Source organism: Mytilus trossulus, chromosome 2 (assembly GCF_036588685.1).
Source record: "Mytilus trossulus isolate FHL-02 chromosome 2, PNRI_Mtr1.1.1.hap1, whole genome shotgun sequence".
In the NCBI taxonomy this organism is placed as follows: Eukaryota; Metazoa; Mollusca; class Bivalvia; order Mytilida; family Mytilidae; genus Mytilus; species Mytilus trossulus.
The window spans coordinates 81,705,452-81,721,516 of record NC_086374.1 but is presented as its reverse complement, the minus strand read 5'-3'; positions in this window follow the sequence as shown (position 1 = coordinate 81,721,516).

Sequence of the window (16,065 nt, the reverse complement as noted above, 5' to 3'; positions counted from 1 at the left end):
ATTGTTTTACAGTACTATTTCACATTCTCAATTTAAAGATCGAATACACAATAACCCTTTATGGAAAACGGTGAAAACAAACTCTTGTTTTGGGTCATGAACAATATTTTTTGTAAGGAAACACACTTTCCCACAACAAATACTTCGGATATGGTGTAATCAAAATACTTGATTTGTTTTATCGACAACTTGAGTTTGATGGATTGATATTCAGCAGATAGGCGCAATTCCAATGGGCATTTATTGTGCACCACCACTGACCAACTTGTGTTTGTGCTCCTACTTGAGCTGACTTTTAAGCAGTACCTTCTCAGAGATCACAGTTTGTACAGTACTTAATGTTCAGATTTATTGGTGATGTTTTGTCACGTCCCTTATTCCAACAGAGTTGATTAATTTATTAACCTCGGTTTTATTTTGTAATTGGAGTTTTTCTTTGTTTCCTTTGTGTGTCGTTTTTTTTTTGTATTGATGTCATATTTTGCACTTGACCTGACACATAGATTGGTTGGTTATCCACCCTTATGCTTTATTGCTTTTGATAAACAAAATCTGGAAGAATAGCAATATATAAGGAAAAGGCAGTACGAGAAAATGTTAAGTCTCAAAATTTTTTCTTTAACCAAAGCCTCATCCATTGCTGGCAAGATGGTTTGTAATGGAAGCGGGTAAGTTAATTGAAACACGTCGATATTGTCTTATTTTGAAAGCTAAGCCTTGTAATTTTTTTTTAGATCTTTTAATAAATCATTCCTGAAAATATATTTTGATTTATTACTGATTCTTTTTAAAAACATATTTTTCTGTAATTCTTTGAATCTTTTTTAGTTTTGACCACAGTCGTTTTAGGTCAACCTCGGTAACTGACATTTTATAAGTAGATATTTACATTGAAACCTTTTGAAGAGATTCGCCTTTAATTTTTTTTCAGAAACTGTTATCCGATTTCTCACTTGGAACAACCTACATGATATGCAGACATATGTTTTAATGGATCGATATTTATTCTGCTTTATTTTACTCTGTTATAGTCTGTGCTTTTTTTACCATATAAGTTTCAAATGCAACATTATACTCTGTTATTTTAATTCTTATATTCTTATTATTATCTTTCATTTTAAACTATACTGATCGACCTTAGAAACGCAACACTAGATTATTCTGTTTAATTCCCATTTTCAAATATACATGTTTTTGTAAAGAAAGTTGCGAACGGAAAGTTCTTTCATTACTTCAATGTTTAAGAAAATGCAAGACCAAAAGTTGAAATGATTACGATATTTTTAATGTTCAACTATTGTGGTATACACTAAAACCCTGGTTTTCCCTTTACTAATAATGAACGCGTCACCGTTAAAAGCAATGACTGCCTGTAACACGCCAACATGATTGGCACTTTTTGGGTTCGAAACTTAAAGGCTTTAAATGTCCTTCTGCAGTCGATTCTTTGTCAGTTCAGTTTATGGGAAACATTTGTGCCATAATTCTATGCAAAATGGCATTCGGCAATTTGATTCGCAGTTGCTGTTATGGCCGTAGACCTGTCTCACAGAAGACGTTGCGTTATCAAATTATATTGACGTTGCATTGTCACACCATGTTGATCTGTTCATTGATGGTCTTTGACAAATCCCGTCTACTGATATCATTGTCGGAAGGACGGTAAGACGAGTTTCTGACCTCAAATCGTCTGGTTGCAGCACGTTCGTGTTTTTCGGTTTGCAGTATTTTAATGGGTTGCTTCAGTTTTTTATTCCTCAGTCTTAGCAATATGGAGATGGAACATTGTTTAACTGATATAAGTGTGGCCAATGATTGAGAGAACTGTTTCACAAAAATAAAAAAAAACTGATCTTTTTAATATTGGTTTGAAATTTGACTTCTGAAATTCGTGCGATTTCAAAAATCCAATAACCAGAGGTTGGTCTGATGTTGGTTTTTTTCGAAGTAGAAAGAAGTATGATAAGAATGAAAAGTAGAAGTATGAAGATCAAACATAATTTGTTAATAAAATCTAAAAAAGTAGTGTTTTTTTTTAAGCCAGTCAGTATACATCATAGTTTTTATGATCATACATTCCCTGTTGTCACTAAATTTGACAAACTGTGACGCTAATACATTTACAACTCCTTTTCCTATGATGCTTTATATGGAATTAGATGTACTTATCAATTCAAACAATACTGAAACATGCAGAAGATTTTTCTTGTTGAGATGAAATGTTTTATCTTTTAATGACACTTTTTCTCTAAGTTTGTGTTTTTAACTAATTGTTTGTCTGATTTCTGATGACAACCAGTGATCGTTTTATTTTTTTATGCCATAGAGGTTAATTCCTTTTCATGATTTTGGTCTCTCTCTCTCTCTCTCTCTTTGTATGCGCTTAATCACTGTTTCGGTACTGTTACCAATATAGATACAGATAATGTGATAAAAAACTCAAATCAGGGAAAAGGTGCTTACAAATAATACTGTCAAAATAATAAAAAAAAATATCTAATTTTCTTATTATGTTCTGTTTTGAAATTTTTCGATATGAGAAACATAATTATGTTTTTGAATTTCTGAATTTAGAGTTATTTTGTTTGCGGCTTCTCACCAATCTATACGGATACATTTGATAAAAAACTCAAATCAGGGAAATGGTGCTTACAAATAATACTGTCAAAATAATAAAAAAAAAAATCATACTCTGTTTTGGAATTTTTCAACATGAGAAAAATATGTTTTTGGATTTCTGAATCTACAGTTATTTTGTTTGCGGCTTCTGGTGTTTATTTATGGATCTGGTAAAAATGATTTCGACGATACCAGAGGAATATGTTTGTACTATATCAAGACCAAAACGGAGTTTAAGAACACCGGTAATTTAATAAATGATACCAAAGTGTGCCATACACATCGAATTTTGCCAAGAAACACAAGAGGAACCAAAAAATCAACCCAAGGGTATCTTGTAACATTCGACACATTTTGAATCTATTAGTTGTTAATTTTTTTGTCTCATTGCAATCATACCACATCTTCTTTTTTATATTAACTCATCATATTAAGTATTTAAAATGCAAAGCCCCTTTCAAATGGCAAAAACAGAAGCTCATACAAACCAAACGATCGGAAAAAAATTGTCATTTTTTTTACTTGTAAATGCATTTCCCATGTAAAAATGATTGATTAACGGATCAACATACATTCAAGTTTGTAAAAAACATAACTGAGCAACAGACAAAAACAAATGTTCGAAAGAACAAATAAAAAGATACAACAATAGGGTATGGATACATTACGATAACTTTCATGGACGTTTCAAATTGTAAAGAAAAGAAATAAACAAAACATAAAAAAATCAAACTTAACACACAACATCCCCAAAAAGAAATAACAAAATAAAAATGTTAACAACAACAATAGCTAAAGCCAAATGTGTAATAAAAATAGGATGTATGATTTAGAATGATTGTTGTTGCTGGTTCATTGACCTTTACCACATTTTGATAGGCGTGTCTACATTCCGAACACAAATCAATGGATATAGCCAAAAACATAATGAATTTGATACAAAATTATTAAACCTCCAAACATTAGTAGAAACATTAAACGCATTTGAAAATGATCTATGATTTGCAGAATCATTTAAATTTTCATAGATTTCTATTTTGACTAAACTGTACTATAATTTAAGGTCAATCTACGCAGCATTACTATTTTATTAAGTCTATTGGGTATAAACACGAAACAACTAAAATATGATAATTTTTTAAACATAATAATCATATATTTTAAATGGACACTATGGAAAATTAGGAATTCAATAAAATTTAATAAAACGCCTAAAACACCACAAGATATTTATAAAATCTGGAAACAAAACTTGAAATATAATCTAAAATTTGTTCTTCTTTTGAAAGGCGTTGATATCACTGATAAGACAAAATTGGAGTCTGTAATAATGAGAATTTAGACCTTTTTTATACAGCTTGAGTCAAAGTACATTTTTTATAGTTTATAGTATTAGAATAATAATTGTATCAAAAACAAATGATGAAAAAAAGTATTAGCCTATCATGGTTATTGTAGTAAATGCACATCTTTTATGTGGGTATCTTATAATTATTTACTTACTATTTTGAAATTAAAGTGTAGAACTGTTAGATGCTTCTAACATTATATGGATATTATATTTTTTACACTAAATGTATTCCAAGGTTAAAAGTGGATAACTTTTTTTTATTGCCTTCTATTTCCCCTGGATAGATGGTTTCATTTTGTAAACAGGGACCCTTAGCCTGATCCTGGACGACTAAGGTAATTGTACACAGGAAATATTTAGAAATAAAACGTTTGTATGTCTTAAAAAAAAAAAAAAAAAAGTGTAAAAAAAGTAAAATCACAAAAATACTGAACTTCGGAAAGTCCATATTCACATGGCAAAATCAAATAACAAAACGCATCAAAAACGAATGAACAAGAACTGTCATATTCCTGAAATGGTACAGACATTTGGAGAGAACAGTCATTTTGTATTTTGATAAATGCTCCGGACAGTCGTTCAGATACGCTGATTTTTGTCTTGTTTTAGTTTTCTTCTTAACTGTCATACATGTACATGTACAAGTATATATGTGTGTCTTGTTTGGAATATCTTCATAAGTTTCACTCATTTACATGAAGAAGAATATATCTAGAATCAAAAATATGTATTCCATAAAAATCTTAAATAAGGAATCGATGATTACAAATAATTCTGTCATATAATAAAAAAGAGTAAATATGGAATTCTACTCCTTTTAATATAAGAAAAATAGCGATTTGAATATTCTGAATTTACAGTGTATTCACAGCTTCTTATATTTATTAAGAAATGTGGCAAAAATGTAACGGAAGATTCCACAGCAATAGTCTTACTCTCACAAGTGTTATTGTGTCAAATTATAAGTGTTTGTAATATGTCAAAATTAAAATAGAGTTTACAAAAGTACACATGATGTAACAAAGGAGACCAAAGTGTGTCATAAACAAGAAAGTCAGAGAAACATGAAAAAAACTTTTAGCATATGTTATCATAGTGATGATTACCTTTTCAAAAATGATGGTTTTGGTCTTGAATATTCATGATTCGTTAGCACAATTGTGAATTTTCCATTTTTATGTAGCAATATTCCAGCAGCGCCTGCATACGGAACATATATTTCCCAATTAAACGATATTCCCGGTCTTGTATTTCCTATCATGGTTTCCTTGATAGAGGATTGGTGTTCATAAGGCAGCCATTTAGCCAAGAGTTCCAAATGGTGAAGTTGAAATCATCCCTTCGTTAATTTTACGGACGCCTTCACGAGTTGGTTGACCGTTATGGAGAATATCCGTTTCACAGATGATATCAGATATGGTCCTCATGTCGTAACTACAATCCCGTTCCCTTTTAATGAATGTGACCTACCGAATCAGACTATTTACAGGGTTTGTAATAACATAAGCATCATGACAAGTGCCATATGCGATTATCTCAGTTTTGGTGGGGTTCGTGTTGCTTAGTCTTTTGTTTTTATGTGGTGGCGTTTGTACTACTTTATGTCTGTTTGTCTTTTAAGCTCACCTGGCCCGAAGGGCCAAGTGAGCTTTTCTCACCACTTGGCGTCCGTCGTCCGTCGTCGTCGTCCGTCGTCGTCCGTCGTCGTCGTTCGTCGTCGTCGTTAACATTTTACATTTTGAACTTCTTCTAGAGAACCACTGAAAGGAATGAAACTAAACATGGCATGATTGTTCCTTATGAGGTGCTGACCAAGTGTTGTTACTTTGTAGCCGATCCATCATCCAAGATGACCGCTAGCGGGGGACTTAGTTTAACATAGGACCCTATGGGAAATGCATACAAATGACTTCTTGTAGAGAACCACTAAATGGAATGTAACCAAACAATGCATACATTTTTCCGATGAGTGGTTGACCAAGTGTTGTTACTTTGTAGCTGATCCATCATACAAGATGGCCGCCAGCGGGGGACTTAGTTTAACATAGGACCCTATGGGAAATGCATGCAAATGACTTCTTCAAGAGAACCACTGAATGGAATGAAACCAAACGTGGCATGAATGTTCCTTCTGGGGTGCTGACTAAGTGTTGTAACTTTGTAGCCGATCCATCATCCAAGATGGCCGCAAGCGGGGGACATAGTTTAACAAACGACCCTATGGGAAATACATACAAACGACTTCTTTTAGAGAACCACTGAATTGAATGAAACCAAACATAGCATAAATGTTCCTTTCCTAATGAGATTCTGGCCAAATGATGTTACTTTGTAGCCAAATTTTATGTTTCTTTTTATATGAATGCAAAAACCCAGGTTGTTTCAGGTGAGCGATACAGGCTCTTGAGAGCCTCTTGTTTACTTTTTTAGTCATGGCGTTGTGAGTTTATCTATGCCTTTGAATTTCACGCTGGTATATTTCGCCCCTCTTCAATTAAGTTTTTTTTATATAAATCTATTACTCAAATGAATTCTTAATTAAAAGATTTTTTTATATTTTTTATTTTCTTGTATATGTACAAGTATATGTCCAGAATCAAAAATAAGAAATCCATGAAAAATTTTAAAACCAGTAGGGGATCTAAAATTAGGAATGGTGCTTACAAATGATACTTGTCACAATAATAAAAAAAAAATTGTCGAATGCTTTGGCGTTTTATTATTTACATATAAGAAAAATAACTTTATGAATTTCTAATTTTCAGTTATTTTGTTCAAGACTTCTTGTACTATTTAACTGATGTGGTAAAAGTTGACCATACGATAGCAAAGGGATATTCTTACTCTCACAAGTAGAATACACACTGATATCGTGTCAAAGTGTAAGTGTTTGTTATATTTCGATATTCAAAAAGAGTTTACAAAAGTACTCATAATCAAACAAAGGCTAACATAGTGTGCCATACACATTGAATTCCGTCAATAAAATGTAAACGTAAATGAAAATCAACACAAAGCATATCTTGTCATTGTGTTGTTTAACTTTCGACAAGTAATGGTCTTGGCTATTGCTATATTCATGATACGTTAGTACATTTCTTGCCAATTAAGGGTAAACAAAGATTTTTAATTGATATACCAATATAATATATTTTATATTTTTAAATAACAATTTTCTTGTAATGTACGTCAGACAGTTTTAATATATTTATTTGGACATTTTCAAAGTGGATATATATCTTGTTTAAGTACGTAGGTTAAGATTTTGTTTTATAAATAAAATTGAGAATGGAAATGGGGAATGTGTCAAAGAGACAACAACCCAACCATAGAACAGACTACAGCAGAAGACCACCAATGGGTCTTCAATGCAGCGAGAAACTCCCGCACTTATTAAGTTTCTTTCTATTTTGATTATGTGTGTTTTAACACCACTTTTAAGCACCGTTTTTGGACTTTTTCGTGACAGCCAGTTTTTATTGGTGAATTAATAGTAAACTGACAATCCAAGTCAATTCAAATAGTAACTACTTAGACCACACAGTCATCAAGGCCCCACGTTTCTTTTTATATAAAAAGGCTACGTATTTTCTTTAGATAAAAGACCTTCAAGTATCACTTTTTGTTCATGTTAAGTATTATGTTTGATTATATAATACTAACAGTTATATTATATATTATCCCTTGATATATAATTTAGTGACGAAGTCCCCTTTTACGGAAGAAAATTCAATAATAAAAATAAAATTAGAAAAACCCCGAAAGGAGTAGGTCCGGTAAGGACCGATTTTGGTCTCAAATTTCAGGTTCATCTGACGAAAGATGTTGACCACTTTTTTAACACTAAGGTGTCTATTTTATTTGATTCAATTAATTTATGTGAAAGATTTTAACTAATTTAGTTATTTTAAAAAACGCTCCGATTTAAGGTCAAATATGAAAAAAATATACCAAATATGCCGAAAGATGGTTTTTGTCAGAAATGAAAGTTGCCGCATCCGTGTTCATCATCAACCTTTATATATGTTTTGTATTATCATCTAATACAACTTATATTTAAATATTTTGGATGAAAACGAATGCGGCCGCTTTCGTTTTACACGGAAACCGTCTAAAATTTAACCAAAATGCTAGAATTGTGAAGATTTCAGTAATTTGGTATGACTTAATGGTGCTAGTACTTGATATATGTATATCGTATTGTCAAAAAAAAGCCATATTTATGTAGCAGAAGTACTCTGCTGTCCAATAAATGAGCAAAAAAAAATGTTAACAATTTTGTAAAACTGCTCAATTTTGCGCCCAAAAGGGGTCTAACTAGACCTCCTGCTATTTATTCTACTAATAAACTCAAAATTGATAACTTTTTTTATTTTCTGACTTTTTAAAATTCCTGCATTTACGCAGAAACTAATTTTCAGGAGACTTTGAGTAAGATACACATTTATCAGTCTAGTAAAATTTAAGAAGGAACACAATGCTAATTTCATATTTAATAATTCTTTGATTGTGACTGTTTATTTAACGCATCATGTAAATGTAACGGAATTTGATGAGACTGTTATTAAAGTGAGAGGGTTAGCGCTATAGAACCAGGTTTAATCCACCATTTTCTACATTTGAAAATGCCTGTACCAAGTCAGGAATATGACAGTTCTTATCCATTCGTTTTTGATGCGTTTTGTTTTTTGATTTTGCCATGTGATTATGGACTTTCCAAATTGATTTTCCTCTGAGTTCAGTATTTTTGTGATTTTACTTTTTCTTTTTGATATGGAAAGCATTACCTGCTGATAGCCTTTCTTTGTTTACATTGAATATGACGTAATAGCATAAATAAGTGCACAACTTAAATCCCTAACAACAGAACCAAAATTGGAAACGTTACAGAATTTCCGCGTCTTTTTAAACCATTTTGAAATAGATCATACAGACTTCGTCCCCTTTCACAGGTAATGCCTGCCTCATACTAATTGATATACAGCTGAATGATGTGAGCTAAGTTAATTGTTAAACAGCATTTAGTGCAAACAAGATGATAATAGACATTCATTAATTAAAAAAGAACGATATGATTATATAAAAAAAACCTGTCTTGATTTTGATTTTTTTTTTTATTTAATTGGGAAATTTCACTGTTGATAAGTAAAATGATGTTTACTTAAATGGTTTTGACTTTTCTGTTTTGACATGATAAATCCATTAGTTTGATCAATGTATTGCCAGAAAAGAAATGATTGTAAGTTAACCGCTGCTTCTCTGTTCATGAATTATAACTACATACAGTCTGAGAAGTCATTTTAAAAAATCTTATGAAATCCTTGTTATTTTCTCATTGTTTTTGTTTTTAAAGAAAAAAAAGGTGCCAATGTTTGAGATAAGAAAAATCAACAGAGATAATTTCCCGCCAAACATATAATTGATAATATTTCACAGATCTTCAATTAGTTTCTGCTTGTTTTGTTCAGTCGTTAATATACAATCAATCTGACAGTGTTTTAAAAGCGTTTGTTTTAAACTCAAAACGGACAAAACCAAATTGGTTTTAGAAGCTTTAAAGAATAAGGTTGGTTGGTTCTAATTCAGAATAAAATATAGCGTCTATAGTGGTATATCGAATTTGAAGCATTGATTTGTGAATAATCACGATAAAATGTAACTTCGTGTGTCGTACGTATATAAAGCAGAGATACATATCACATTAACATGTCCCTAACCCCTAAAATAAAAGAAAAGAACAAGATCATGAATCGTATCATTCAAACCCATTTACGGGTTCAGGAATCTTTTACATTCAATATCGTTTCTGTGTAGTTTTTTCTTATTTATTACCTATAATATGTAGTGATGACATTATTTCAGCAATTTTCAAATCACGTAAATCGTAAGAGTAGAGGCAAACCTAGCTATTACACAAACATAAGCAAATCGGCAATACACCATAAGGATTGATACTGGGAGTGGCGAGAATGGTTAATCATCTCCTACTATATAAAAAAAAAGATGTTGGATGATTGGCAATGAGACAACTCTCTACAAGAGACCAAAGGAAACAAAAATTAACGATTATAGGTCACTGTACGGCCTACAATAATTAGTATAGCCCATACCGATTAGTCAGCGTTTAGAATACATGACACATATAAAACATGAACAAGAGACAATCTATATATCTGCCTAGTTTATGTAGAAAATAATGCATGATAAACGTGGCAGTAATAAACTTGTTTGAAGGCCTTAACCCTGTTATGACCAGGGTCAATACATGTAAGGTCTAAATGGTTTATGTTCTTTCCAAGCTTATATCTTAATTCAAGTCTTTGTCATCTCAATATTCTTTATCAATTACCAAAGTTATCGAAGACGAAAATGCAAAACATTGTTACTTATTTGCCCGCGTTCCATTCTGCAATTTAAGGAACCTTTGGCAAACATTTCTAGATTTCTCTATGATTAATAACTTTGGTCACTAATGACTATGAATTAAAATCAATTGAGATGTACTAGGCATTGGAGTTATTTTTTTTTATCGTCAGTGACTAGGGTAATCGAGCCGTGACAAACTCATGAAATTGTTGCTAAAGGTTCTTAAAACTACAGACTGGTAAGCAGGAAAAATAAGTATACACGATTTATTTTGTGGGCTTCAAATGCTTTGATATCTGATAAAAATTATTACAAAATCACTTGTAGGCAGGAACATTATATACATTACCTTAACTTCTGATGCTAGTGAGATATCAGTCCGCGAAGAAACAATCACCTGACAAAGTAAGTTAACTAGTGCGTGTAATGTTGTAGCTCGTTTTTTGTTTCTCTATCTCTATACAACTGATGCCTGTGTTTATCAATAAGATCGTGTTATCCCTCTGACAAATATGACTGATGTTTTGCTGATGCCCTTTTTAGTTAAACTCTATTTGTCTTTCTCTTTTTTGTCGTTTTATGAGTTTTATTCCAGCATACATAACTATTATATTTTGTCACGTCTAAAGTCTAATTGTATCAATGTCTAAATGATAGCGCTCGTGTATCATTAACATAGAGTAAATTAAAACAAAACGGTGTTTTTGTCCAGTGTAAAGCATTGTTCTTATTTTTGCATCTGTGTATGGTTTATTTAGATAGTTTCATTCAGGTTTGATATGCAATCTCCACATTCTCAAAATCAGAATCAAATATTTCTTATTTTTACTCTCACATAGTTTTAGCAATCAGTGTATTGTTTCGTTCTTAATTTGGCTTTTTTAAAAAAAACGTTTTTGGATTCGAGCGTCATTGATGAGTCTTTTGTAGACAAAACGCGCGTCTGGCGTATATACAGAATTTGGTCCTGGTATCTATGATGAGTTTATTCATTCTGACATTTGCATATAAAATCAAATTAATGAGATTTTGTATGATATTCAATGAGACACATATCCATCATATTTCAATATATGTATATGTTCACAGTACGGCTTTCAACAGAGACAAAAACCATAACGTGTCTCCAGCTTTACATTGCCCCAACATTAAAAGGTGAACTAGTAAAAACGAGAAAACTTATGAATTACTTATTATAAATAACTGTTCAGTTTATAAAATCAAATATGACAAACACGAACCATCGGCAACATTGCAATACAGGCTCCTGATATAGCTGGAAAAGAGATGTTTATGGGTGCTGACAACTCAAACCTTACATATCGAGACCTCTTCGTGAATTTACCTTGGACGCTTCATGTCATATTAATAAGCTTATACTACCAAAATAAATATATATTTCCTTAAAATACAGGGTATTCACACTATAAATTAAAACCTTCATGACATTTAAGTAAACGACCATGTAATTATTAACGTACTATTGGTTATTACTTGATAACAGAAATGTCAAATTAAATGTCCCTGCAACACGTCACTAATATGTGAAAATAAATATAAATTATGCTTAAATGGTCATTGAAACCAATGTACAAATTGTAATTACTGTACAAGCTGAAAATATTCAGTATTGTACGTCATTAGCCTAAAGCCATCTGCTTTAGAGGTATTCATAGATTTAAAATAAAAATTGTTCTTTATTTGACATTTTGACAACCTTTTTAAAGAGTATTTGTTTGATTTGTTTTTTAAATGTCCCTTTGGTATTTTATAAATGTAGGTTAAATAGGAAACACGTTTTGTATTCACAGATGTCATGAAATAATCCTCGTGTTTTACAACATTTATGGTTGACTTCTGAATATCAGCCGACATAAGGTGTAATCAGTTAAGTAGCATCACCAAAGAATTGGCAGGATTCATATCATGCAACCTGACTTTGACTACAATGTCATCACGTTTTGTAATTGTGATAAGGTTGGGATGTCAAAACTGACAGTATAACAACGCTTATCTTAAGGCTCTAATGTGTTTTGTTCTTTCAGGCGTTTCGCTTTTGAGGTATTGCCAGTTTGAGTTCTTCAAGAAAGGATGACTGTTGACTATCATCAGCAAAGTTTAAATCCTGGTCAGAATTATCTGATTTTTTTTATATAAATTTAAAAGAGGGATAAAAGATACCAAAGGGACAGTCAAACTCATAAATCTATAACAAATTAAAATGACAACGCCATGGCTAAAAATGAAAAAAAAAGACAAACAAACAATAGTACACATAACACTACATAGAAAACTAAAGAATAAACAACACGAAACCCACCAAAAACTAAAGCTGATCATCTCAGGTGCTCCGGAAGGGTAAGCAGATTTTGCTCGACATGTGGTACCCGTCGTGTTGCTTATTTGATAACACATCTGGTAAATAGTCTAATTCGGTAGGTCACATTCATGAAAGGGAAGGGGATGGAATGTAGTTGCGACGTAAGAAACATATCCGATATCATTTGTGAAACGGTTATTTCATAACGGTCAACCAACTCGTGATGGCCTCAGTAAAATTTACGAAGGAATGATTTCAATTTCACCATTTGGAACTCTTGTTTTAATAGCTTATAAATAAATTTTGCGTATTTACAGTCTTCTGATTGGTTAAAATTTTTAAGTTTTATTTTCAATGTTGTCAATGTTGATGGCGACAAGCCCACTCTGACGTTGTGTATTCATACGCCAACATGTGTGTCAAGATAAATAATATACAAAGTTCTGTGAGCCTTGTTTTTGATAGAAATTTATTTTTAATGAATGGCAATAATTTATTTTGATTTTATTGAACCATAAAACTAATTTTATACTTTTTACATTATACATAATCCACTTCGCGGATTATTCAATGTGAAGAGTCATAAAATAGTTTTATGGTTCAATAAATTCAAAATAAATAAAAGCCATTCATTAACATTGTGAGCAGCTACCCTCTATAAAGAAAATCATAATATTAAATGCAAGCACGGGAATATCGTATCAATTGGGAGATATATACCCCGTATGCAGGTGCTGCTGGAATGTTGCTACTTAGAAATGGAAAGTTCACAATTGGAAAGCTGAAATTAGCTCTTTTGTCGTAAAGTTTTTTTTAACCGACCCTCATTGTCAATTTTTAAATGTAAGTCAAGATATGAAGCCGACTTAACTGTATCTGTAGTATCCTTTATCTCTAGTTCGATGGGATAGATGCGTTCAACATAGTCACCAAATTTTGAATTATTTGGTGAAGGAACATCATCTATATAGCGGAAAGTAGAGTTAAAGGATATTGCTAGCTTCGTATTTGGAAAGCTGAAATCATCTCTTTTGTCGTCTGAAGCGCTTTTTTTTATACCATAAAAACATAAGAAAACAAAACTATTGAATTTTTCTGATAAAAAAACTACAAAAAGAAAATTTGAAGATTTGCAAGTTTTTGTCATGGATATATTTTGAACAAATATATTGAACCGATCAACGATGTCTCTCTCAATTATCGATAATGTACTTGGACAACAAGTATTCTTTGTCTCAAAACTGCAATTTAGCTACCAGACGTTAACTAAAATCAGTTCAGCCAAATGCTAGCCATTATTTTCCAACCATGACAATACATTCTCTCAAACGCATTGTATGTATGTTGACATTTGTTTTTGTTGCACTTTAGTTTTGTTGGTGTTCCAGTGTTATTCCTTTAATAGTTGATGTATGGCGCTTGGTTTTTAGTTTTAAATGCGCTGATGGTTCGATACAATATATACTGCTTATTTCAGCGTTCGAAATAATTGAGATTGGACTGTCATTTGAATGCAAAACTCTAATTTGTTATCACTGCAACGTCATCAACATGAAAAGATAAATATTTTAATCTAGAATGGTAAATGAAATAGTATCAAAGGTACCAGGATTATAATTTAGTACGCCAGACGCGCGTTTTGTCTTTAAAAAAGACTCAGCAGTGACGCTCATATCAAAATACTTATAAAGCCAAAAAAGTACTAAGTTGAAGAGTATTGATGATCCAAAATTCCATAAAGTTGTGCCAAATATGGCTACGGTAATCTATGCCTGGGATAAGAAAACCCTTAGTTTCGAAAAATTCAAGGTTTTGTAAACAGGAAATTAAAAAAAAAAAATGACAACATTATTGATATTCATGTCAACACCGAAGTGTTGACTACTAAGCTGGATAACAAGATTTAAAATAGATGTTTTTCATTTGTTTTAACCGTATAAGAATGATTTTATGTGCATCGAATTAGAAGTTTCACTTTCATTGTTGACATTCTTTTTCTTTAAATAACCAGTACACGTACAATGCATGCGTTGTCAATCTCTAGCTAGGGGTTAAATTGAATTTCACATAAATACGGAATTAAAGAGGTCGACTCATTCACTTGCAAGTGAATAACTGATTATCTATGTTTCTTAGCGTAATGTGACAGATTTGAACCTTTTTGGCTGCAAAGGCGAATTGTTATTTCAGTATTTCACTTTCATTATTGATATATATTTCTCGTAGCCAGTGCTCCTTTTAACTGTTCTTTTGGTACATTGCTTATTTATTTTAAAATACTTTAGGTTATTTCCCCTTTGATCCACACCAACAAATGTATAAGATTTTGGAATTTCAAATATTTTTTTTCTCGAGGCAGTATGTGTCGAAATTCTCATCTGGTGTGATATAATTAGTACTGTTTATTGTAATTGGTTTTTTTTATGTACGAATCGATTGAGATTAAAAAAAGGAAAATCCCAAAAATAATGAACTCCGAGGAAAATTAAAAAAGGACGAATCTAACGAATTGCTAACAACTGTCATATTCCTGGTAAGGCATTTTCTTTTGTAGTCAATGGTGGATTAAACCTGGTTTTAAAGCTAGCAAAACCCCTTACTTACATGACAGTTGCATCAAATTCCATTAGATTGACAACGATGTGTGAACAAAACACACAGACATAATAGGTAAAAGTGTCAAAATAGGGGTACATCAGTCAACATTGTGTTATAATTTTAAGAAGCACATAATGGCACATAAACCAAATATAAAAGACAAGAATACACATATTTACCGCATATTTAGTGCATCGGACTACTAACACAAAGGTTCCTGGTTCGATTCCCGTTTGGGATGAACATTTCAGGAACTCAATTTCGGCTCTCCCTTGACACCATTTGCGAGTATGGTCTTTAGGAAACGATGACAGTCCGTCGGACGGGGACGATAAATGGCTGACCCGTGTTAAGAGAGAGCCATATCTCTTGCACGTTAAAGACATCCTTGTAGATTTCGAAAAAGAGTAGGCTAATGCCGCTACAAGGCAGCACTCGCACCCGCAAAGTGGAAAGGGATTAATATAAGTTGCAAAACATGTTTCCAATCCACCATAAATAAATATGTTTAAACTAAAACATATTTACCATAGGACAATAACATAATGACAGAATTCTCAAAGTATCATAAAAATGCATATAGACTAAGCAAATAAGAAAAAAAAGAAAGACAAGAATACAAAAATGTTTTACAATAGCACAATAATGGAATGTATTAGGACAGAGCCATGTTATATGTATCAAAGAAACACCTTAAAGGCATATAGAGAAAGCACTTTAGCAAAAATGAAAGACAAGGATGCGAGAATTATCTTAGAACAATAACACAATGACGGAATGTCAAAGTACCGAGCCACGTCAAAAGACTATC